The following is a 27,041-nucleotide window of genomic DNA, read 5'->3' as shown; positions in this document are numbered from 1 at the left end:
TCGAGACCAGCCTGGCCAACGTGGTGAAATTCCATCTCTACTAAAAATACAAAAACTAGCCAGGTGTGGTTGTGCACTCCGGTAGTCCTAGCTACTTGAGAGGCTGAGGCATGAGAATCACTTGAACCTGGGACGTGGAGGTTGTGGAGGTTGCAGTGAGCCGAGATGTACACTACACTCCAGCCTGGGCGACAGAGTGAGACTCCGTCTCAAAAATAAATAAATAAAAAGTTGTGGATCCAGAATGTATAAAAGTTTTCAAAACTCAGTAATAAGCAAACCAATAACCCATGCAAAAGTTAAAAAAATATTTTATTAGACCCTTAGTTAAAGAAGATAGGTAGTTGGTAAATAAACATATAATAAGGTTTTCAACATCGTTACCCATTAGGAAAATACAAATTAAAATCATAAAGAGATATGATTACATACTCACTAGAATGGCTAAGATAAAAAAAAAAAATCACCATTCCTAGTGTTGGAACTTTCACACACTGCTGGTGGAAATATAAAATGATGTCCACTTTGGAAAAGCCAATTGACAGGTTAAAAAAAAAAAAGTTAAACATATCCTTACTGTGTGACCCAGCCATTCCCCTCCTTGGTATTTTTCAAAGAGAAAATAAAGCATATTTCCAAACAAACATTTGTATATGAATGTGCATAGCAGCTTTATTTGCGATAGCCATTGTCAGGTTTGAGCCCCAACTGAAGCCCAAAAGGAGTGGGTGGAAGTGGGGGGGCGGGCAGGGAGCTGGAAGAACACTTGACAGACATCAGGTAGACGGGACATGGCATTATTTAACCCGCTCTCACAGAGGGACATCAGGTAGATGGGACATGGCATTATTTAACACCACTCTCACATGGCATTATTTAACCCCGCTCTCGGTGCTGCATTTGTACACCTCACAGAAAACAGTGGCTCAGAGCCAGGTGATGAGCTTTCCCACGTTATGGCTACTTAGCTGTGATTGCATAAGGCATGAAATTGTGTGCCTGTGCTCCTGTCCCACTGAGTCACGCAGGATGTTTGCCTCTGCCTATGCCTGCCTGGCTGCACTGCAGCCATATTCCTTACAGCCATGTATTCACTTATCTAAAATTCCCAACCATCCTATAAGTAAGTACTCTCCGTATCCTTATTTTCCAGAATGTTGTTAGGAAGTGGGGTCACTGGCTGGAGAAGGGAAGCTATATATGTTGTGTTAACATATTTGAAGTTTCCTTATGGGAAAGGGATTAACTTGTTTTATATAACAAGTAGGTAACAAGTATTTATCTAATATGAAAGGTAAACAAAGCACAGTGGGTGAAGATGCAGGTAGGGAAATCTGTTTCAATTCAATGTAGAAATAGTAATTAGTGTTCTGTTCTTGTTTGTCAGGATGCCTTTGCCTTTCCAGCTTCTTCTGTTAGCAACCTGGTACTTGGTTATAGGAATGAGCAAGGGGCTGGGAGCATGTGGCTCACGCCTGTAATGCTGGCACTTTAGGAGGCAGAGGCAGGTGGATCATATAAGGTCAGGAGTTCAAGAATAGCCTGGCCAACTTGGTAAAACCGGTCTCTACTAAAAATACAAAAATTAGTTGGGCATGGCGGCGCATGCCTGTAATCCCAGCTATTTGGGAGTTTGAGGCATGAGAATCACTTGAATCTGGGAGGCGGAGGCTGCAGTGAGCCAAGATCACACCATTGCACTCTAGCCTGGGTGACAGAGTAAGACTCTGTCTCAAAAAAAAAAAAAAAAAAAAAGGAATGGACAAGGTCCAGGTCAAGTGAATAATATTCCGTCCATCTGGCCACAGTGTCTGGTCCAGGGATGGACATATGGCCACAGCCAGGACAACCAGAATCCTTAGCCAAATATTTTCTAACTGAACTAGTCTTTTGTTTCAGTTGCTGAAATTTTTGGCTATGGGCCCAGAACAGTTTGACGGCATGCTGCCTGCTGCACAGGGAAAGTTCATCTGCAGAAGGCCTTCAGCACAAGTGTTCAGAGCATGAATTAGTTATGAGGTGATTGATCGATTAGAGAACATGATCTGTGTGATATTCCAACTGCTATTATTATAACCTTATCCCAAACTAGCAAGTAGAGTAGGAAAAACATAGTTGGAAGCAACACCAGCTGCAATGTCTGAGTGACTTCATGTTTCGTTTATCAAAGCACTGGGTGATAAAGTTGACAAGAATGTGTACAAGTTGTTCTAATGATAAGGGTGGTGGAAATAGTAAAAGAATGGCCATCATTCTTGAGAAAGAGCTATATATAATGTAGAAATGAAAGATAATTAAAAGCCTAGAAAGCCTTAGATTCAGACTAAGTTAATATTAAATGGTGAGAGGTGTTGGAATAATGAAATATAGATCATTAAATAATAAAATTCTCTATGAGAAAAGGAAGAATTCTATAGAAGACTAAAGAGGTCAGGGAAGGGCCTTAGTTAAATTGAAATCTATTAGATTATCCATATGAAATGATTTTTTCAGGTCAAAACTGTCAAATAATAGCAGTTTCATATGATTCTCTCTAATATATGGGCTCTGTATTTTGTTATGTCAAAAGAGAAGCAAGATGGTTTCTGAGATATTGAATAGCTAATTACAAAGATTCTGTTTAATATCCCAGGAAAGTTTTTTTGTTTTTTTAGGCCAGTCTCACCCTGTTACCCAGGCTGGAGTGCGGGGGTACAGTCATAGCTCACCATAACCTCAAACTCCTGTGCTTAAGTGATCCTCCTGCATTGGTCCCCCAAAATGCTGGGATTAAGGTGTGAGCTACCATGCCTAGCCCACAGGCTGGTTGCGGTGGCACACGCCTGTAATCCCAGAACTTTGGGAGGCTGAGGTGGGCGGATCACCTGAGGTTGGGAGTTCCACACCAGCCTGACCAACATGGAGAAACCCCATCTCTACTAAAAAATACAAAAAAATTAGTCAGCTGTGGTGGCCCATGCCTATAATCCCAGCTACTCAGGAGGTTGAGGCAGGAGAAACACTTGAACTTGGGAGGCAGAGGTTGTGGTGAGCCGAGATCGCACCATTGCACTCCAGCCTGGGCAATAACAGCAAAAATCTGTCTCAAAAAACCAAACAAAGCAAAACAACAACAACAACAACAAAAAAAAAAACTACATAGTGGGATTTAGGAATGCTTCAGGAAGAGGTATTTGCAATGGGTATTGAAGCCTGCTTGAATTAATGGTGGAGATGGAATAGAAAAATATTCCAGATCAAGGACAGCATAAGAGAATGCATGAAGAACAGAATAGAATAGTGGCTGTCTCCTCTCTCCACCATGTCGTGTGCTCGCCCACTGATATCGGTGTACTCCGAAAAGGGGGAGTCATCTGGCAAAAATGTCACTTTGCCTGCTGTATTCAAGGCTCCTATTCGACCAGATATTGTGAACTTTGTTCACACCAACTTGCGCAAAAACAACAGACAGCCCTATGCTGTCAGTGAATTAGCAGGTTATCAGACTAGTGCTGAGTCTTGGGGTACTGGCAGAGCTGTGGCTCAAATTCCTAGAGTTCGAGGTGGTGGGACTCACGGTTCTGGCCAGGGTGCTTTTGGAAATATGTGTTGTGGAGACCAAATGTTTGCACCAACCAAAACCTGGTGCCATTGGCATCGTAGAGTGAACACAACCCAAAAACAATATGCCATCTGTTCTGCCCTGGCTGCTTCAGCCTTACCAGCTCTAGTCATGTCAAAAGGTCATCGTATTGAGGAAGTTCTTGAACTTCCTTTGGTAGTGGAAGATAAAGTTGAAGGCTACAGGAAGACCAAGGAGGCTGTTTCGCTTCTTAAGAAACTTAAAGCCTGGAATGATATCAAAAAAGTGTATGCCTCTCAGCGAATGAGAGCTGGCAAGGGCAAAATGAGAAACTGTCGCCGTATCCAGAGCAGAGGTCCCTGCATCATCTACGATGAGGATAATGGTATCATCAAGGCCTTCAGAAACATCCCTGGAATTACTCTACTTAATGTAAGCAAACTGAACATTTTGAAGCTTGCTCCTGGTGGGCATGTGGGACATTTCTGCATTTGGACCGAAAGTGCTTTCCAGAAGTTAGATGAATTGTATGGCACTTGGCGTAAAGCTGCTTCCCTCAAGAGTAACTACAATCTCCCCATGCACAAGATGATCAATACAGATCTCAGCAGAATCTTGAAAAGCCCAGAGATCCAAAGAGCCCTTCGAGCACCATGCAAGAAGATTCATCGCAGAGTCCTAAAGAAGAACTCACTGAAAAACCTGAGAATCATGTTGAAGCTAAACCCATACGCAAAGACCATGCACCAGAACACCATTCTTCACCAGGACAGGAATCACAAGCTCCGGGTAGATAAGGCGGCCACGGCAGCAGCAGCACTAGAAGCCAAATCAGATGAGAAGGGAGTTGCAGGCAAGAAGCCTGTTGTAGTAGGTAAGAAAGGAAAGAAGCCTGCTGTTGGCGTTAAGAAGCAGAAGAAGCCTCCAGTAGGAAAAAAGGCAGCAGCTACCAAGAAACCAGCCCTTGAAAAGAAGCCAACAGAAAAGAAACCCACTACAGAGGAAAAGAAGCCTGCTGCATAAACTCTGATTATTCCATAAAGGTCAAATCATTTTGGACAGCTTCTTTTGAATAAAGACCTGATCAAACAGGCAGAGAGAGAGAGAGAAAAAAAAAAAAAGAACAGAATAGAATAAAATGGGTATAGTATTCTACCAAATATGTAAGAAAGGAAAAACAAAGTGCATATTATTTACTTGTATAAATTTTTAAAATTCCTGAATACTCACAAAAAAAACCTCTTATTGGTGGTTGACTGTTTGAAATGGTATGGATTCCAGGTGGATAAGGACAGAGGTGGAGGGAAGATTTGCTACTAGAACTAGAGGGGTCCAAGAGAAGATTGAGTGGACAGCAGGACTAGGGTCTTGTTAGATCAGCAGAGCCTTGAACGCTTTTCTATGAGGTTTATAGTTCAGTGTATTGGTAATGAAGAGCCACTGTGAATTTTAAACACAATACGGACATGATAAAATCTTTATGGAAAGCTTCAGAATTTGTTCTGTAATATTGAAGTGCAAGAAATGTTACATTCCTTTATGTTCCAAAATCAAATCAAATTTGCTTCAGCCCCCATTTGCCAGAGTTGGCAAAAAATTCCAGTCTCACTGGATATGGCAGTGGTGAGGAGGCATTCTTCCTAACTCCTCAACTCAGTTAGAATCATGTGAGTGCTGAGAGCTTACGGGTGTCCTAAAGAGGAATCTTTCAGCCTGTGATCTGAACTTTGCTGTTTCTTCCTACCCTTGGATCAGGGCCAGCTACATAATTTGCAGGGCTCAGTGCACAATGAAAACACAGAGCCCCTTGTTCAAAAATTACTGAGAATTTCAAAATGGCAACAACCAAGCATTAAACCAAACATAAGGCCTTTCGGAGCACAGGGGCCTGCGTGGCAGCACAGATTATAGGACCATGAAGCTGGCCCTGCCTTGAAGGCAGGTAACCTAGGGTGGGACACACTTCTTTGCCAAACTGAGGTCTAGGAGTCTCAGCTGTATTTTCCCCAAACCTGGTGCTCATTCCGTAGGCCCTGAACTGTTACCTTGTCACCACCAGCTGTGATTCTGCCACCTCCAGAGCACTGGTGCCCTGCTTCCTCAGGCCCTCCTCAATTTTTTTAATCATCTAAGGCTGAGTTTCCCTGGAAGGAGAACCTGAAACAAGGACTTAAGTGCAATAGTTTATTTGAGAAGTTGACCCAGAAGAGAGAGTGAGAGATAGGGGCAGCAGATGAGGGAAAGAGTGCAAGGCGATGCATAGATGTGTAAGTGAGCTGGACGCTGCTGGAGTCAGAGGTAAGGCCAACACGATTTAAAGTGTTGAAAGTGATGTACAAGAGGTATCCCTTACAATGCTTCCCAGACTTCAGTGTGCACCAATCACATACAGATCTTGTTAAAATGCAGATTCTGATTCAGTAGGTCTGGGGTGGCACCTGAGATTCTGCATTTCTACAAACTGCCAGGTGCTGCTGGTGCTGCTGGTCTGCGGATCACATTTTGGGCAGCAGGACATGACACCATTCCCTAGATGCACCTCAGCCTCAACCCTCAGCCTCTCCTCTTGTCTTTCCCAGAGCTCAGACTTGTTACCCAACCTATTAGCATACAGAGCCTTGGCTGCCAAGGATGGCAAAGGAGGCAGAGTTCCCTTTCTGTCTACAACCTAGAAGACACATGACACTTAATTTCCTCATCAGGTAATCTGGACAGGTCTGCTTTGTAAAGATAATACGGGTGGCACTATGAGGCATGAGAAAGAACCAGAGAGAGAGAGAGAGACAGACAGACAGACAGACAGACAGACAGACAGACAGCTATAATCAGACAAGGGGCCCTTTTGGGGATTGGAATGGAAGCAACCAGAGAGACTTTCCAGGAGTTGATTCAGCCCATGGCAGCAAAAAAGTGAGAAGGAAGGAACAAAGTTCCAGAGTTTTGCCCCTGGATGTGCCTAGAATGATGAGGGCACTATTAAAAGAGGCAGGTGGAGAGCAGCCACAGCTTGTGGGAGGAAAGGAATTCAGTTTTAGCCACGCTAGGTTTCAGCAGCTGTACATCCTTACATCTAAGACAAGTCCTAGGCATCTAGGGAAGAAGAAATGAAATCAAATGGTAAAAGAAATACAATGACGAGCATTCAGTGAGTTCAGATGTGAAGTACAAAGTTTTTTAGAAATAAGAATGTGAGGACAAATGTTCACTGAGTGGAGGAAATCTAAAATAATGTAGTGTGGAGAGAGCTGTTTTGGTGGCATAGGGTAATGCTACTAGAAGTCTAGGAGAATTAAAAAAAAAAAAACCCTTTGCTTATAAGCAGGCATGTAGCATTTTCTTTTATAATAAACCGTGAAAAATCTTTCAGAAAATCTTTGTGCAAAGCTTCCAAGAAAGCCGATCTGGTCCTTGCCATTGCCTGCTTTGTTGTTAAATATAGAATCTGAGGCTCTGGACTTGCTCATCTGGTATCTTTTATGAGCACTGCTTGTACATAAAATATTCTTCTGTGTCCCATTTAATGTGGTCACATAAATATATTTAGGTATGCAAGATTTTTTCCCTTAGGGCTTTTTTAAACAGACAATTTTATGAGGGAAAAAAATTCATACCTATAAAACAATCTGCTACAGCTTTTTGGATGTTTCTCCAATCCTTATCAGTGTAAACATACAGAATGTACATGTTCACTTTGAGACTGGCTGTGAATCATTGGTGTGTAGATTGTTTAACGACCACATATTCCTCCCATTTCTGTTCTTATCCCCCTTTGCAATGTGACCTAGAGGTGAAGTTGATTGCGTCTCCTCTTGAATCTCTGCTGGCCTTATGAACAGCTTTGCCCAGCAGATTGTAGTTTCTGCTCTTGCCCTCCTGCAGTATTGCCATCGTCATGTGAAGGAGCTTGGAATAGCCTCCTTGCTATGGCAGACCATGTGGAGACAAAAAGGCCCACTTTCAAACACCAGACATGTGAGCAGGGCCTTTTTACACCATCCAACCTGAGTTGAGCTACCAGATGATCATAGTCACAACAGTAAACCCAGAACAAGCCAACCAAAAAACTACTTAGCGGAGCCCAGCCCAAATTGCTGACCCACAGAATTGTGGACAAATAAAACAGTGCTTGCTTTAAGTCACTAACTTTTAGATAGTTTGTACATAATAATAGATAACTGAAAGAATTTGGTATCTGATATTTGCTTCTGATTTGGAATCAACATTATTTTTAAATAATTTTTCATGGATTGAATAAGTTGTAAGATAATTTTAAAAGGTTATACCCAGTTCTATTATGTTATCTCACCATACTTTACTTAAACTTTTCCCAATATTTGGACATTTGGTTTACATAGAGTTTTTCATTTTTATGGATATTGTTCTAAAATATTTGTACAAACGGTTTCTAAATGGATGCAATTTATGCTACTTGGGTGATGGTTACACTAAAAGCCCAGACTTCACCACTATGCAATATATCCATGTAACAAACCTGCATTTATCCCCCTAAAGCTATAAACATAAAAAATATATAAGAAAAGGGGCCGGGCGTGGTGGCTCACGCCTGTAATCCCAGCACTTTGGGAGGCCGACCTGGGTGGATCACGAGGTCAAGAGATCGAGACCAGCCTGGTCAACATGGTGAAACCCCGTCTCTACTAAAAATACAAAAAATCAGCTGGGCATGGTGGCGCGTGCCTGTAATCCCAGCTACTCAGGAAGCTGAGGCAGGAGAATTGCCTGAACCCAGGAGGCGGAGGTTGTGGTGAGCCAAGATCGCACCATTGCACTCCAGCCTGGGTAACAAGAGTGAAACTCCATCTCAAAAAAAAAAATAATTATATACATATGTATGTATAAGAAAAATGGGGCCGGGCGCAGTGGCTCACACCTGTAATCCCAGCACTTTGGGAGACCAAGGCAGGTGGATCACGAGGTCAAGAGATCAAGACCATCCTGGTCAACATGGTGAAACCCTGTCTCTACTAAAAAATACAAAAAATTAGCTGGGCATGGTGGTGCGTGCCTGTAATCCCAGCTACTCAGGAGGCTGAGGCAGGAGAATTGCCTGAACCCAGGAGGCGGAGGTTGCAGTGAGACGAGATCGCACCATTGCACTCCAGCCTGGGTAACAAGAGCGAAACTCCGTCCAAAAGAAAAAAAAATTGATATGCTACCATATTATTCTGTAACTTGCTTCCTTTGTTCATTATCATATTTTTGACATTTATCCATATTAACTCATGAGGAAAAAATGAGCTCTGATGTATTTTAGCTGCTCTGTGTTTTTACTGTCAAAAAATGCCAGTTTATTTATCCATTCTCCAGTTTCCAGTGTTTCATTCTTCCAAAAATGAACGTGTGCAAAGCTTCCTTTGTGAAGATTATTTTCACATTAAAAGAATGTGTATCCTTTTTTTTAGGTAGTATTTTATAAACATCAATAAAATCAAGTTGTTCAACAGTGTTGCTGAAATCTCTTGTGTCTTTACTAACTTTTGTCTGTTCTATCAATTACTGAGAGAAGGGTATTAAACTGTTCGAGCATGATTGTGGGTTTGTCTATTTTTCCCTTTAGTTCTGTAGGTTTTGCTTTATATACTTGCAACTTTATTACTATATGTATACATATGTGTAAGATTATGTCTTATTGATGAATTGACTCTTTTATCATTAAAATGTCCCTCTTTTTTTTTAGCTTTAAACTCACCGCTACACTCAGAATATGTCTGTCTGTCTGTCTGTTTGTTTGTTTATTTATTTATTTTGAGATAGCGTCTCACTCTGTTGCCCAGGCTAGAGTGCACTGTCGTGATCTTGGTTCACCACAGTCTCCACCTCTGGGGATTCTCCTGCTTCAGCCTCCCGAGTAGCTGGGATTATAAGCATCTGCCACCATGCCTGGCTAATTTTTGTATTTTTAGTAGAGATGAGGTCATTTTGGCCAGGCTGGTCTTGAACTCCTGACCTCAGGTGATCTATCTGCCTCAGCCTCTCAAAGTGCTGGGATTCCAATCTCTTTATTTCTGTTCATATTGCTTTTTTCTTCTTCTTCTTCTTCTTCTTCTTCTTCTTTTTTTTTTTTTGAGACAAACTCTCTCTGTCGCCAGGCTGGAGTGCAGTGGCACAATCTCAGCTCACTGTAATCTCTGCCTCTAAAGTTCAAGGGATTCTCCTGCTTCCGCCTCCCGAGTAGATGGGATTACAGGCCTGCGCCATGACACTCAGCTAATTTTTTGTACTTTTAGTAGAGATGGGGTTTCACCATGTTGGCCAAGATGATCTCAATCTCCTGACCTCATGATCAGCCTGCCTTGGCCTCCCAAAGTGCTGGGATTATAGGCCTGGGCCACTGAGTCCAGCCCATATTCCTTAACTTGAAATCTATTTTGTCTGATATTAATATAGCCACTCCAGTTTTCTTATAATAAGTGTTTGTTTGGCATACTTTTGCCATTCCTTTACTTTCATCCTATATATGTAGTTAAATGTACACTGTCTCTCCTGCAAATAGCATTTAATTGGGTTTGATTTTTATTTATATTTAATTTAATTAATTATTTTATTTTTTTGTTATGGTCTTGCTCTATAGCCCAGCCTGAAGTGTAGTGGCATGATCATAGCTCACTATAGCCTCAAACTCCTGGGCTCAAGCAGTCCTCCCACCTCAGCCTCCTCAGTAACTGGGGCTACAGGTGCCATCACCACCACACCCAGCTATGTTTCAACAATTTTTTTGTAGAGACAGTGTCTCACCAGGCTGGTCTCAAACTCCTGGTCTCAAATGATACTCCTACCTCAGCTTCCCAAAGTGCTGGGATTATGGGTGTAAGGCACTGCACCATGCAATACCTTGATTTTTAAATCCAATCTGATAAACTCTACCATTTAATTGGAGTGCTTAATCAATTTATATTTAATATAATTATTTTACATATTACAAGTTTTGAAGCCAGAGCGTTGAGATTTAAATTCCAGTAGTCCACTTAAAGTGTGTGATCTTGAAGTTAGCTAATCTTTCCTCTCTTTCTCTTTCTCTCTTTCTCTCTCTTTTTTTTTTTTTTTTTTTTTTTTTTTTTGCTTCAGTTTCTTCACTTGTAAAGTCAAATGAATAGTAGTACCTACATGTTGGAATTTTATAGGTGCCTGGTATGCAGTAGCAATAAATGTCGGGTAAAATAAGGATTTATCATTGTGTATTTCAGTGACTTTAAGTTTTTATTTAATGTCTATAATAGCTCAAAAGATGCTCAGAAAGAAAGCTGATTCCAGGTCTATATTTTCAATCTCACCTAACAGCTATGCAAAAGTTTTTGTGGACAACAGCTAATAGTTGCTATTCCGGAGGTTGAGGTGGGAGGATCACTTGAGCCCATGAGATCGAGGCTGCAGTAAACCATGATGAAACAGGAAATTTTTCCTTACCTCTTCGTGGGTGGGAACTGGAATGTGGGTGCTGGAGCTAGCCGGCTGCTTTGGCTGGCTTCACTAACTAGGATCTGCTGTGCTGCCCCCTTTGCAGGATGGGGAGCACAGCTGAGTGGGTGCAAGAGCTGGGGCGAGTACTTCATGGGTGTGGGCAGGAGCAAAACTTTGTGTGGGCCCCACAGCAGCACCTAGCGGGGAGTACCCATGACCCCTGAAACTTCAGAAGGAATGATACAGGCAGCGCTCTTTTAGCTTTGCCATTCGCGGATGGCTCTAGTGTTTAACAGCTCAGTGGACCGTCTGCCTTTTCACAAGGGTAGCGGGTCACTGTTACAGCCTTTCTGTATCCTAAGCTCTTGTCCCAAGTCCAGGAAAAATCAGACCCTACGAACAAACTGAAGGATAGTAAATACAGGGGATTTTATTGCTGACGGAAGTGGCTTTCAGTGGGAAGGGGAGCTAAGAAGCGGATGAAGTGGGAAGGTATTCTTCCCCTGAAGTCCAGCTGTCTCTGGTCAGACCCTCCTAAGTGCTGCTGTCAAGCTGTCCCTCTGAAGTCAAGCGACTTCTCTAATGTTCAGCTGCTGCTTCTCTCCTTCTCTGCTCTCTGCTAGTGGAGCCTGGGGTATTTATGGGTACAGGATGTGGGGTGGAGTGGGCCAGGGGTGGTTTTGGAAAAGGCAACATTCAAGCAGGGAAAATGGGAATGTAAAGTTTTCATTTTGGGCCATGGTACCAGGTTTTAGGGTGTAACCATCTCCAGGGACTCCACCCTTTTCTGCCTAGAATGTCTCTGCCTCCTGTCCCTATCAATAATCACGCCACTACACTCTAGCCTTGGTAACAGAGAAAGATCTTGTTAAAAGAGAGAGAGAGAGGCCGGGCGCGGTGGCTCAAGCCTGTAATCCCAGCACTTTGGGAGGCCGAGGCGGGTTGATCACGAGGTCGAGAGATCGAGACCATCCTGGTCAACATGGTGAAACCCCGTCTCTACTAAAAGTGCAAAAAATTAGCTGGGCATGGTGGCACGTGCCTGTAATCCCAGCTACTCAGGAGGCTGAGGCAGGAGAATTGCCTGAGCCCAGGAGGCGGAGGTTGCGGTGAGTCGAGATCGCACCATTGCACTCCAGCCTGGGTAACAAGAGCGAAACTCCGTCTCAAAAAAAAAAAAAAAAAAAAAAAAGAGAGAGAGAAAAGAAAGAAAGAAAGGGAGGAAGGAAGGGAAAGAAAGAGAAAGAAAGAAGAGAGGGAGGGAGGAAGGAAGGAGAAAATAGAAAATAATTTTTCATCTTACCTAATGTCAATAATTGTTCCTGTAGAACATGTAATGTTCACATATTTTTTTGCTTTCCCCCCCCCCCCTTTTTTTTGAGACAGTCTCACTCTGTTGTCCAGGCTGGAGGGCAGTGGCACAATCTCAGCTTACTGCAACCTTTGCCTCCCAGGTTCAAGCAATTCTCGTGCCTCAGCCTCCCAAGTAGCTGAGATTACAGGCACGTGCCACCATGCCGGCCAAGTTTTGTATATTTAGTAGAGATGGGTTTCACCATGTTAGCCAGGCTGGTCTCAAACTCCTGACCTCAAGTGACCTGCCCACCTAGGCCTCCCAAAGTGCTGGGATCACAGGTGTGAGCCACCGTACCTGATCTTAATGTTTATGTTATCTGATTGTTTTTTGTTTTTGAGACAGACTCTCACACTGTCACCCAGGGGGGAGTGCAGTGGCGTGATCTCAGCTCACTGCCACCTCCGCCTCCCAGGTTCAAGCAATTGTTCTGTCTCAGCCTCCCGAGTAGCTGGGACTACAGGCACCTGCCACTACACCCAGCTAATTTTTTTGTATTTTTAGTAGAGACAGGGCTTCACCATGTTGGCCAGCCTGGTCTCAAACTCCTGACCTTGTGATTCACTGGCCTTGGCCTCCCAAAGTGTTGGGATTACAGGCAAGAGCTACCGCCCTCAGCCATATTTATGTTTTAAATAAATATATTCAAAATTCATTTAGAGTGCTCTGGAAAACCTCTAAGTAGGTTAGAAAATCCTATTTAAAAGTTGTTTGCTTTTTAAAATTAACTATGCAGATGGAGCTTTTAAAAATAATTGATAGAGTTAATTTTTTTTAAGCAGTTTTAGAAAAGCCAAGTGGAAAGTACAGAGAACGCTGATATTCTTCCTTTCTCTTTGCCCCAACTTTGCTCCCCCATTTCCCCTATTATTTAAATCAGAAACTTTATAGTTTTGCATTTGACATTTAGGCCTATGATCCATTTTGAGTTAATTTTTGTCAAAGCTGTAAGGTATGTGTCTACATTCATTTTTTTCCCATGTAAATTTCAATTGTTTCATTATCATTTGCTGAAGACTGTCCCTTCTCCATTGAACTGCTTTTGCTTGTCTGTCAAAGATCAGTTGGCCATATTTGTTTGTTTCTTTCTGGTCTCTCTCTTCTGTTCCATCAATCTATTTGTCTGTTCTTTCACCAATAGCATGCTGTCTTGATTACTGTACAGTAAGTCTTGAAGTTTTGTAGTGTCAGTCCTCTGACTTTTTCTCCTCAATTTTGTGTTGGCTATTTTGGGTCTTTTGCTTTTCTATATTAACCTTAGAATCTGTTTTTTGATAGCTACAAAAAGACTTGTAATTTTTATTGGTATTGCATTAAATTTATAGATCATATTATAAAGAACTGATAACAATATTGAGTTTCCTATTCATGATTCTTTCATGACAGTTTAATAGTTTTCCTTATATAGCTCTTGTACATATTTTGCTAAATGTATACCTAAGTATTTCTCTTTTTTTGCAGGGTGTCAATGTAAATGATGTTGTGTTTTTAGTTTTATTTTTTATTTTCTTTTTTAAGTTCAGGGTGCTACTGAAGATGTTATGTTATCAATTTCAAATTCCAATAGGTCATTGCTGGTATATAGAAAAGCAATTGACTTTTGTATATTAACCTTGTATCCTACAACTTTGCTATAAGTGCATATCAGTTCCAGGAATTAGTTGTTCATTTGTTTTGTTAGTTCTTTGGGATTTTCTACGTAGAAAATCATTAGCTGTAAACAAAGACAGTTTTATTTCTTCCTTCTTGATCTGCATGTCTTTTTGTTTTTTGAGATGAAGTCTTGCTCTGTCGCCCAGGCTGGAGTGCAGTGGCGCCACCTCAGCTCACTGCAACCCCCACCTCTCAGGTTCAAGTGATTCTTCTGTCTCAGCGTCCTGAGTAGCTGGGATTAAAGGCACATGCTGCCACACCTGGCTAATTTTTTTGTATTTTAGTAGAGACGAGGTTTCACCATGTTGCCCAAGCTGGTCTCAAACTCCTGAGCTCAGGCAATCCACCTGCCTTGGCCTCCCAAAGTGCTGGGATTACAGACATGAGCCACCATGCCCAGTCGATCTGTGTATCTTTTATTTCCTTTTGCTGTCTTACTGTGTTAGCCATGTCCCTCAGAATGATGCTGAATGAGACTGGTGAGAGTATACTCCTTGGCCAGGTGTGGTGGCTCACATCTGTAATCCAAGCACTTTGGAGGCCAAGGCGGGCGGATCATCTGAGGTCGGGAGTTCAAGACTAGCATGACCAACATGGTGAAACCCTGTCTTAAAAAAAAAAAAAAAAGATAGAGAGAGAGTATACTCCTTTGCATAGTTCCTAATTTTAGGAAGAAAGCATCACCAGTACGTATGATGTTAGCTGTAGGGGTTTTTGTAGATAGTCTTTATCAAACGGAGGAAATCCCCCTCTATTCCTAGTTTGCTGAGAATTTTTATTATGAATGGGTGATGGATTTTGTCAAATTCTCTTTCTGTATTTGATCATATGATTTATCTTCTTTAGTGCGTTGGTGTTATGAATTACATTAATTGATCCCTTCTCAGGCTTTTGGTTAAGACCAAATATAGTAATATTCATTGATTTTTTTAGTATCGAACCAGCCTTGTATACCTGAAATGTATCCTACTTGGGCATGGCATATAATTCCTTTTAGATTTGTTGGATTTTATTTGTTAATATTTTGTTGAGGACTTTTGTACCTATATTCACAAGAGATATTGGTCTGTAGTTGTTTTTTTTTCTTGTAATATCTTTGGTTTAAGTATTAGGATAATTCTGGCCTCAAAGAATGTTAGGATATATTCCGTCTGCTTCTATTTTCTGGAAGAGATTATAGGGAATTGTTATAATTTATTTCTTAAATATTTGGTAGAATTCACCAGTGAACCCATCTGAGCCTGGTGCATTCTGTCTTGGAAAGTTATTAATTATTGATTCAATTTATTTAATACCTACAGGCCTATTCATATCATCTACTTCTCCTTGTAAGAATTTTGGTAGATTGTGTCTTTTAGGGAATTGGTCTACTTCACCTAGATTAGCAAATTTGTGGGCATATAATAATTTATCACATTCCTTTGTTACACTTTTAATGTTCATAGTGATGTGCCTTCTTTCATTTCTGATATTAGTCATTTGTGTCTTCTATTTTTCTTGGTTGGTTTGAGTAAAGGTTTATAAATGTCACTGATTTTTGCAAAGAAACAGCATTGGGTTCATTGATTCTTTCTCTATTGATTTTCTGTTTTCAATTCTGATGTTTTCTGCCCTGATTTTTATAATTTCTCTTCTTTTGCAATTTAATTTGTTCCTCCTTTTCTAGTTTCTTGAGGTGGAAACTTAGATGATTAATTTTAGGTCTTCTTGATTTTCCAATATAAGCATTTAATGGTAGAAATTTTCCTTTAAGCACTGCTTTCACTGCATCTGACAAATTTTGATAAGTTGTAATTTCATTTTTATTGAGCTAAAATATTTTAATATTTCTCTTGAGGCTGATTCTTTGACCTACTCATTTATTTAGAGATATGTAGTTTAATTGCCAAATATTTTTTGGATTTTCCAGCTATCTTTCTGTTACTGATTTTGATTTAATCCCATTGTCAAGGTTTGTTTTATGACCCAGAATGTGGTCTCTCTTGGTGAATGTTCCATGTGAGCTTGGAAAGAATGTGTATTTTGTTGCTGTTGGATGAAGTATTTTATAAATGTCAATTAGATTCAGTTGATTGATGGTGCTGTCTATGTTTAGTTCAACTATGTAATTACTGATTTCATGCCTGCTGGATCTGTCAACTACTAATACAGGGATGTTGAAGTCTCTAAGTATAATAGTGTTTTCATCAATTTCCCCTTGCAGTTCTGAGTTTTACCATATGTATCTTGACACTCTTGTTAGGTGTTGCACACATTAAAGATTGCTATATTTTCTTGGAGATTTAAAAAATCTTGTACTGCTCTTCTTTAGCCCTGATAATTTTTCTTGTGCTAAATTATTTGTCTGAAATTAATGTAGAACTCCAGTGACTTTTTTTTTTTTACTAATATTAGCATGGTATAGTCTTTAATTTTTTATTTTTATTCTGTCTTTATATTTAAAATATTTCTTTTAAACAAAATTTAGTCAGAACTTTTTCTTTCCTTCTTTTTTTTTTTTTTTTTTTTTTTTTTTAGATGAAGTCTTGCTCTGTTGCCCAGGCTGGAGTGCAGTGGTATGATCTTGGCTCTCTGAAACCTCTGCTTCCTGGGCTCAAGTGATTCTCCTATCTCAACTTCCCAAGTAGCTGGGACTACAGGCGCGTGCCACCATGCTGGGCTAATTTTTTAAATTTTTTTAGTAGAGATGGGGTTTCACCATGTTGGCCAGGATGGTCTCGATCTCCTGACTTCATGATCTGCCTGCCTTGGCCTCCCAAGTGCTGGGAATACAGGCGTCAGCCACCGTGCCTGGCTTTTTTTTTTTTTTTTTTTCCTCTTAATTTTTTCTTCTTGTGGGGTCTTGCTTTTTTTTTTTTTTTTTTTTGAGATGGAGTTTCGCTCTTGTTGCCCAGGCTGGAGTGCAATGGCGCGATCTCGGCTCACCGCAACCTCCGCCTCCTGGGTTCAGGCAATTCTCCTGCCTCAGCCTCCTGAGTAGCTGGGATTACAGGCACATGCCACCATGCCCAGCTAATTTTTAGTATTTTTAGTAGAGACGGGGTTTCACCGTGTTGACCAGGATGGTCTCGATCTCTTGACCTCGTGATCCACCCTCCTCGGCCTCCCAAAGTGCTGGGATTACAGGCTTGAGCCACCGCGCCCGGCCGGGGTCTTGCTTTTTTTTAAATCTACTCTGACAGTCTTTTTTAATTGGTGTACTTAGACCCTTCACATTTAAAGTGAATCTTGATATTGTTGGATTAATACCTATCATATGTTTAACTTTTTTATTCATTGCTTTTTTTTTTTTTTTTGTCTTCTACTCTTTTTCTGCCTTCTCTGTTTTTTTTTTTTTTTTTTTTTTTTTGCCTTCACTGGTTTTAATTGAACGTTTGATGATTCTATTTTCTCTTCTCTCTTACATCAACTATATTTCTTTTTAATGGTTTCCCTAGAATTTTTAATATACATTCATAACTAAGGCAAGTCCACTTTAAAGTAATAGTATACTGCTTCACAGTTAGTGCAAGTACCTTATAATGGTGTTCCCCATGCCTTCCTCCCACACGTTATGGCACTTGGGCCATTCATTTCACTTATTCATAAGCAATGGTCCGTGAAAGCATGGATTATATAGGTTAGAACTAAACTGTTTGTGAAAATTTCACATATTTTGTAAATAATTTTTCTCATGTGGCTGTTATTATACTCTACCATTTTATATTTTATTAGTGTTTGTGTTTTTAAACATGTCCAACTGTCCAATATGGTGATTTTTGAAGGCAAGGTATGAGACGGAAGAAAATATTATAGGCCTAGGTTCGTGGACTCTTCTGACGAGGTTAGTTTTAATCTAAATATAGATTAAAACTTCTGAAGAGTTTTAATCTATATTTATTTATTTATTTTAGAGATAGTGTCTCACTCTGTCACCCAGGCTAGAGTGCAGTGGTGTGATTATAGCTCACTGCAGCCTCAAACTCCTGGACTCAAATAATCCTCCTCCTCAGCCTTCAGAGTATCTAGGACTACAGGCATGTGCTACCGTGCCTTGTTATTTTGTTGTTGTAGATTAAGAGATCTTGCTATGTTGCCCAGGCTGTTCTCAAACTGCTAGCCTCAAGCAATCCTACCAAATGCTCCCAAAATGCTGGGATTACAGATGAAAGCCACCATACCCTGTCACGAATTTTAATCTTTTGAAGCATTTTACTGCACCAGGCAACAAGGAAACTCTGGTAATCCAAATTGTTCCATTCCTTTGTGCATTGTCTGTGGTAAATGGCGTGCACATCAAGCAATGGTTTCAACAAAACTGCAAATACTCAACTCCAAAGCACAGACATTTGACAAATAAAAGGACAGATTATTTTCAGTGGTTACTGGAAAATTGAAAGAGAGTTAAGCTTTTGTTTTTTTTTAAAAAAGTCATAGTCAGTGAATAGCCTCAGGAATCAAGCTATTTAGTAGCAGTTATTCATTGTCCAGAAAAGGAAAATGCACACAGTGATGAGAACTTAAATTAGAGTAAATAAAATGCTAGGGCTGGCAAAGAGGCTCCTGCCTGTAGTCCTAGCTGCTTGGGAGGCTGACGTAGAAGGATTGCTTAAGCCCAGGAGTTTGGACAACATAACGAGATCCTGTCTCTAAAATCAAACAAACAAATAAAATACTAGGACAAGATGTAGTATAAGAAAATGAAAAGTTTTCTCTCTCAAACAATACTGTTAGTCAACATACTGATGATTTATGCCATAAACGGAAACAAATGGTTCTCTATGTAGGCTGATGAATCACCAAATTTTACCAATAAATGTCATATTATAAAATTAGTTGTTATTGTTGTTTGAGACAGAGTCTCGCTCTGTCACCCAGGCTGGAGAGCAGTGGCACCATCTCAGTTCCCTGTAAACTGCCTCCCAGGTTCAAGCGAGTCTCCTGCCTCAGCCTCTCAAGTAACTGGGACTACAGGCACCCACCATCACACCTGGCTAATTAATATCATAACATTTGTAAGATTCGTAAACGAGGTGGTTTTTAAGACTTTTTTTTCCCCTGGTGCAAAGAGCTATCCCAAACAACAAACTCCCAGACGCATTTAACGTTCTGTCTTTGTATTTGGAATGAAAAGGTCTAATCAGGAGGAAATATGTGGGTGTCTATACTGTCAGGACCCACCAAGGAGCTCCAGGAGCAGCAAAGGGAACACAGGAAATTCTGACTTTGTTCACACCTCACTCTTTTTTTTATAGAGAGGTGCTGGTGTCAAAGCTTATCAAAGATGAAATTTTAAAACTCTGGATGATGTGACAAAAATAGTCAACTTTCTTAAACAGAGATACAGTCTGATCACGTACTGAAGATGAGATTTACTCATCTATCTCTTAACAAACTGTGGGTTTCTATTTTTTTTTCTTTTTTTCTAGCTCTCTAACAATGGAGACAAACTGGATTTCTATGAAAAAACAGGTTTCTGCTATTCACGGGAAAGCAACGAACATTTTGCTGGTTTTTAACTTCTTCTTTTTTTTTTTTTTGTGATGAAGTCTCACTCTGTGGCCCAAGCTGGAGTGAAGCTTCGTGATCTCAGCCCAATGCAACCTCTCCCTGCTGGGATCAAGCAATTCTTCCTCAGTCTCCCGGGTAGCTGGGATTACAGGCATGAGCCACCACGCCCAGCTAATTTTGTATTTTTAGTAGAGACTAAGGAACTGGTGTTCATGTTGGTCACGGTGGTGTCAAACTCCCAAGCTCAGGTGATCCGCCTGCCTCAGCCTCCCAAAGTGCTGGGATTACAGGCGTGAGCCACCGCGCCCAGCTGGTTTTTAACTTCTTAAACTTGTAAATGAACTTTTTCTTGTTTTTGTTTTTTGAGACAAGGTCCCATTCTGTTCCCTAGGCTGGTATGGTGGCATGATCAGAGCTCACTGCATCTTCAACTTCCTGGTTCAAGCCATCCTCCCACTTCAGTCTCTTGAGTAGCTGGGACTACACAAGCATGCCACCATACCTGGCCTTTTTTTGTTTTTTTTTTTTTGCAGAGGTAGAATCACCTTATGTTGCTCAAGCTAGTTTTTCTTCTTTAAGAAGCATCTGAAATTATCATATTTCTGTCGAAAATTGTTATTTGACCAGCAAATACGCAAGCACAAGTTTCAATTAAGGGGTAAAGTCCATCCTTAAATTTTAGTCTCAAAAAAGTGTTTAAAACACTTTTAATACTTTTATATAGGCCAGTTAAAGAGATCAAGAAAGTAATGTGTGTGTATAATAATTTTGTAATTGCTAGGCCTATATGGGAGTGTTAGTCCGTTTTGTGTTGCTATAAAGGAATACCTGAGGCTGGATAATTTATAAAAAGGTTTATTTTGCTTACGGTTCTGCAGGTTATACAAGAAGCATGATGCCAGCATCTGTTCCTGGATAGGCCTTCAGGAAGCTTCCAATCATGGCTGAAAGTGAAGGGGAGCCAGAGTGTTACACTGTGAGAGATGAAAAGACAGAGAAGGTGGAGGGGAAGTGTTCTCGCATAAACTAACAGACTAAGAACTCACTCATTATCACCGGGACAGCCTCAAACCATTCATGAGAGATCTGCTCCCATAATCCAAACTCATCCCATTAGGCCCCACCTCCAACTTTATTATATTTAAACATGGAATTTGGAGGGAACAAATACCCAAACAATAGCAGGCAGCCTGATCATGTCACTCAGTAAGGAAAAGCTTTTAAACTGTCTTAAAGTTTAAGTAAGGAAAAGCTTTTAAACTGTCTTAAACTGTCTTTAAAAAGCTTTAAAACAGTCTTAGGCCATTTTTATTCACATTGTTTTCTTTGCAGTTTTAGTAACTTTTCAATAAATTTTCGTGTTGTAAATAACATTAATTAAAATCAATTTACAACCTTTATGTAAATTAAATAAACTCCTCTTACCTTTAAAAAAATTGTTGCCGGGCACGGTGGCTCACGCCTGTAATCCCAGCTACTCAGAAGGCTGAGGCAGGAGAATTGCCAGAACCCAGGAGGCGGAGGTTGCGGTGAGCCGAGATCACACCATTGCACTCCAGCCTGGGTAACAAGAGCAAAACTCTGTCTCAAAAAAAAAAAAAAAAAAAAAAAAAGAATTAAAAAAAATTAATCATGTTCATGACATCCTATGGTAAATATACTGTAATTCGTAACAATATACAAAAAGTGAAATAAAAAGTATATGATACTATCTGTATTTTCTTATTTTAAGAATCATATATCGTTTTAGCAAATCATATGCATAATACATTAAATTATATATATAATTTTAATAATTTCTTTTTTTTTTTTGAGACAGAGTATTGCTACATCATCAAGGCTGGAGCATAGTGGCATGATTGTAGCTCACTGCAGCCTTGACCTCCTGGGCTTAAGCGATCCTTCTGGCTCAGGCTCTTGAGTAGCTGGGATTATAGGCATGTGCCACCATGACTGGCTAATTCTTATTTTTAAATTTTTAAAATATTATGTAGAGCTAGGCTCTCACTATGTTGACTAGGCTGGTCTTGTAATTTTGGGCTCAAGTGATCCCCCAACTTTGGCCAACCAAAGTGCTAGGATTACAGGTGTTAGACACCACACTTGGCCTAATTTTAATAATTTATTTCTATATTCCAATAGATCAGTTTTCATACCTTCAGGGATGTATATACCCACTTTGGAAGCCACTGTTCTAGTCATAGGATTTTATCATTAACTCTACCAACCAACCTCATTTGATTAAGATTTATTGACCATTCCACCCCACAATAGCAGAATATAAATTCTTTTCAAGTGATCATGGGAATATTTATTAAAATATAGCATATTTGGGGTCATAAAGCAAGTGTCAACAAGCTAAAAGAATTTAAGTCATATATAGTATATTCTCTAACCACAACTGAAATAAATTAGATAATAATGACTGCTGAAAAAATTCTGGGTAGACCCCAAATATTTGGGAACTAAATAAGAGACTTCTAAATATTCAATGGGCCAAGAAGAAATCAAAAGCAAAGTGATAGTATTTTAAATAGCGTGAAAATGAAAACTCAATACATCAAAATGTCTGGGATGCCCTTGAAGCAGTAGTTAAGGAAATTTTTACAACACAAAATACTTACATTAGAATAGAAAAAAGGTCACAAATCAGTGACTTCAGCTTTCATCTTAAGACACCAGAAAAGGAAGATTAAACTGAAAGTGCATAGAAAAAATAAAATAATAAAGTTTGCAGCAAAAATAACAAAATAAAAATCAGAAAAACAATAGCAAAAATCTGTGAAACCAAAACTGCTTCTTTGAAAACAAAAATCAATAAAATTGATGGATTTCTAGCTAGGGTGATTAGGAACAAAAGACAAAAGATGCAAATGAACAATATCACTAATGTGGAATGTAACATCACTGCAAATTATATAGATAATAAAAGATAATAATAGAATATTATGAATGACTCTATGCCAATGAATTTAACAACTTAGAGCAGGCATCTCAAACTACGGCCCACGGGCCGTATGCGGCACCCTGAGGCCATTTATCCGGCCCCTGCCGCACTTCAGGAAGGGGCACCTCTTTTACTGGTGGCCAGTGAGAGGAGCACAGTTGGCGGCCCTCCAACGGTTTGAGGGACAGTGAACTGGCCCCCTGTGTAAAAAGTCTGGGGACGCCTGACTTAGAGCAAATTCCTTGAAAGGCACAAAATACCAAAGCTCACTCCAGTAGAAATAGCCTAAATAGTCCCATGCTTATTTTAAACATTTAATTTGTAGTTAAAGGTTTTCCCACAAAAGACTCCATATCCAGGTGGCTTGCTGCTCTGATGAAGTCTATAAAATCACAAAAATTAAGTAATACTAATTCTACTAAAACTCTCAGAAAATTGAAAAGTAGGGAATATTTCAATGAATTCTATAAATTTAAGATTAAGCTGATACCAGAATGCAGACAAAAGCAAGCAAACTACAGACCAATATTCCTCATGAGCATAGATGCAAAAATTCTAAACAAAATATTAGCAAATTGAATTCAACAATATATAAAAAGGATAATGTATCATGACCAAAGTGGAGTTTATTCCAAGAATGCAAGGCTGGTTTGAGATTCAATTTACAGGCACCAATCAAGGGCAGGTGCCTGTAATTATAGCACTTTGGGAGGCCAAGGCAGAAGGATGACTTCAGCCCAGGAGTTCAAGAACAGCCTGAGCAACATAGTGAGCCCTGTCTGTACTTAAAAAAAAAGAAAGAAAGAAAAAAAGCCAGCTATGGTGGCATTTGCCTATAGTCCTAGGTACTTGAGAGGCTGAAGTGGGAGGATCACTTGAGCGAGGGAGGTCAAAGCTGCAGTAAGCCATGATCACACTACTGCACCCCAGTCTGGGTGACAGAATGAGAAGCTGTCTCTTAAAAACAAACAAAAAATAAAAAACCAATCAATGTAATTTACCATATTAACAAACCAAAAAGAAAAAACATATGATCCTCTCAATAGGTGAAGAAAACGCATTTAGCAAAGCTCAACAACCATTTCTGATAAAAGCTCCAAGCAAATTACTATTAGAACATCCTGAACTTGATAGAGGGCATCTAAAAAAATTATAGTTACCATTATACCTACTAGTGAAAGCCTAAATGCTTTCTTCCTAACATCAGGAACAGAAAAGGATGTGCACTTTCACCACTGCTATTCAATATGGCACTGGAGATTGCAGCCAGTGCAATCAGGCAAGAAAAAGAAATGAAGGGCATCCAGACTGAAAAGAAAGGAGTAAAACTGTTATTATTTGAAGACAACATGATCATTACAGAAAATCCAAAGGAATTTGCAAAACAGATAGATATTAGAAGTGACAAGTGATTAGAAGTAGGTTTAGCAAGGTCATAGGATACAAGGACAAAATAAAAAATTCAATTGTATTTCCATACACTATTGAAGAACAATTTGAAACTGAAAAAAAATTGAAAACTCCACACATGATTACATAAAAAATTAATTATTATTTTTTTTTTTTGAGACGGAGTTTCGCTCTTGTTACCCAGGCTGGAGTGCAATGGCGCGATCTCGGCTCACCGCAACCTCTGCCTCCTGGGTTCAGGCGATTCTCCTGCCTCAGCCTCCTGAGTAGCTGGGATTACAGGCACGCACCACCATGCCCAGCTATTTTTTTTGTATTTTTAGTAGAGACAGGGTTTCACCATGTTGACCAAGATGGTCTCGATCTCTTGACCTTGTGATCCACCCGCCTCGGCCTCCCAAAGTGCTGGGATTACAGGCTTGAGCCACCGCGCCTGGCCAAAAATTAATTAATGATGACTGAAAACGATAAAATATTGCTAAAAGAAATTAAAGAAGACCTAAATGGAGAAACACACTTTGTTCATCGATTGGAAGACTCAATATTAAGATGTCAACTGTCCCTAAGTTGATTCATAGATTCAATGCATTCCCAACCAAAATACCACTAGGTTTTTTGTAAAAATTGACAAATTAATTATTAAATTCAAATGGAAATACAGAGGCCCTAGAATAGTCAAAACAACTTTTAAAAAGGAGAACAAAGTTGAAGAACTTTCATTACATAACCCTAAGGCACTATGAAACCACAGTAATCAAGACAGTATGGAACTGGCATCAAGACAAATAGATAAATGGAAATCCCAGAAATAAAACCATATATATATAAACAACTAATGTTTTCATAAACGTTGAAGGCAATTCCTTTTTTTTTCAACAAATTTTATTGGAACAATTGGATATCCATAATAAAATAAAATAAAATAAAAAAAGAAAATGAACTTTGATCCATACTACACAGTACATCAAACAAGTAATTCAAACTGGATCACAAACCTAAATGTAAAACCTAAAACTACAAATGTTCTAGAAGAAAACACAGGAGAAACTCTTTGTCACCCTGGTTTAGTCAATAGTTTCTTAGAAACAATACCAAAATCACAATCCAGCCACAATTTTTTTTTTTTTTTTACTTTATCCAAATGAAGAACTTCTGCTCTTTGAAAAATACTGTTAACAGAATGAAAAGACAAGAGTCAGTGTTGGAAAAATATTTGTAAATCACATATCTGATAGAGAACTGTGTCCTTTAATGTGCAAAGAATATATATACATATTTCCAAAACTAATACAAATTTAAAAAATTAACAATCCAATACAAAAATGGGCAAAATATGGCTTTACCAAAGAAGATACAGAGATGGCAAATAAGCAAATGAAGAGATGTTCAAAAAATCATTAGCCATTAGATAAATACACACTAAAAACCACGAGATTCTTCTATGCCCCAATTGGAACATCTTAAATTTTGAAGACTGTCCATGCCAAGTGTTGTCAAGGTGTGGAGCAACTGTAACTCATATATTGCTGGTGGGAATGAAAAATGATTAACCACTTTGAAAAACAGTTTGGCAGTTTCTTAAAATTGAAACATATTTTTACCATATAACCAAGTCATTCTGTTCCTATTTACCTAGGAGAAATTAAAGCATATGCCCATAAAATTACTTGTGCACAATTGTTCATACCAACTTTATTTGTAAGAGCCTCAGACTAGAAATAACACAAATGTGCATCAATGGATTAATGGATAAACAAATTGTGGTAAATTTGTACAACGGAATACTACTCATTAAAGTACTCATTTTATTCCTAAAAAACAATAAAATTAATGAATATTGATACATGCTATATATAACATGGATGAATCTCAAACTAATTACATGAAGCACAAGAGGGCAGGCAAAAAAAGAGTATATATTTTATAACTCCATTTGTGTAAAAGTCTAGAAAATGCAAAATAATCTATAATGACAGAAAATAGATCATGTGGATGGGCATAAGGCAGGGAAGTGCAGGAGGGAAAGATTACCAAGGGTCACAATGAACCTTTTGGTGTGATGGGTATGTTCATTGACTGGACTGTGATGATGGCTTCACAGGTGTATACGTATGTCAAAATTCACCAATTGTATACTTTAAACATGTGCTGTTTTTTGTATATTAACCATATCTCAATAAAGCTTAATTAAAACTCCATTGTTATATTTCATATATCCTCCTTGAAAAAGGTCTTTTTTAAAATAATGTTTTATCTTTATGGTTAAGTACTTTGTGATGCTGTATTACTTATATTTGGAATTCTATAAAGTCATTTATAGAATTTATACTCTATGTCTGTTGTGTAGTTGCTATAAAAGATGCACTTGAATCTTTTGAAATCACTTAAAAAGAAGTACATTTATAGATTTTATATTGGTTCCATTTTATTAATCACGTTATTCAAACCTATTGTATCTTTATAAAATCTTTAAATTATTTTGAAAATGTAGATTTATTGTCTTCAATTATAATTACACATTTATTGTTTCACTGATGATAGATGATTCTTTTACATATGCTTGGCTGTGTGGGAAGGGAGTCTTTTTTGAGGATTGTTCTTTGGAGGCAACTTGAAATTTTTTTTTTAATTTTTAAAAAATTTTTTCTCTTCTTTTTAGATACTGCAAAGAGAACAATTGAAATTTCTTAATCTCTACATTAAGTCGAAGTTCTTTTTTTATTGCTTTGGAATTTTTATCTTCAATTATTCCTTTTTTCATTTTCTTTTTTTTTGAGACAAGATCTCACTCTGTCACCCAGGCTGGAGTGAAGTGGCACAATTGTGGCTCACTGCAGCCTCAACCTCCCTGGTTCAAGTGGTCCTCCCACTTCAGCCTCCCGAGTAGTTGGGCTATAAGCAAGCCTCACTACAGCAGCTTTATTTATTTATTTTAGAGTATAGATGAGGTCTTGCTATGTTGCCCAGGCTGGTTTTGAACTCCTGGGTTGAAGTGATCCTTTCACCTTGGCCTCCCAAAGTGCTGGGGTTACAAGTATGAGCCACCACACCCAGCTTAATTGTTACTTAAATTACACATATTGCTGGCCTTTCCTTTACCTTCTTGTGTAGCTCTGTGTCTTATCTGTTGGAGCTTAGAGGCACAGAGCAGCATCCTTTTTGGAAGAGATTTTGGATACTATGATCTCCCAATCTCCTCAACTTAT

At 39.2% G+C, this 27,041-nt stretch overlaps 1 long non-coding RNA gene and 1 pseudogene across 1 annotated transcript in view; one reads left to right on the top strand and one right to left on the bottom strand.

Annotated features, from left to right (window-relative positions):
- The window catches only part of LOC141584233 (uncharacterized), a 40,812-nt gene extending 19,737 nt beyond the window's left edge, over positions 1 to 21,075 (bottom strand). Inside the window, exons 1-2 of the long non-coding RNA XR_012517144.1 lie at positions 20,904 to 21,075; positions 20,347 to 20,422 (exon numbers count right to left, since the gene is read on the bottom strand). This is a non-coding gene — a long non-coding RNA (uncharacterized LOC141584233). The remainder of the gene's footprint in view (positions 1 to 20,346; positions 20,423 to 20,903) is intronic.
- On the top strand, positions 3,302 to 4,585 carry LOC101046495 (large ribosomal subunit protein uL4 pseudogene; annotated as a pseudogene).
- Positions 21,076 to 27,041: the final 5,966 nt, after the last annotated feature.

This window comes from Saimiri boliviensis, chromosome 1, assembly GCF_048565385.1.
Source record: "Saimiri boliviensis isolate mSaiBol1 chromosome 1, mSaiBol1.pri, whole genome shotgun sequence".
Taxonomy (NCBI): Eukaryota; Metazoa; Chordata; class Mammalia; order Primates; family Cebidae; genus Saimiri; species Saimiri boliviensis.
The sequence above is the reverse complement of the archived record's forward strand: the minus strand, read 5'-3'. Positions and strand labels throughout refer to the sequence as shown.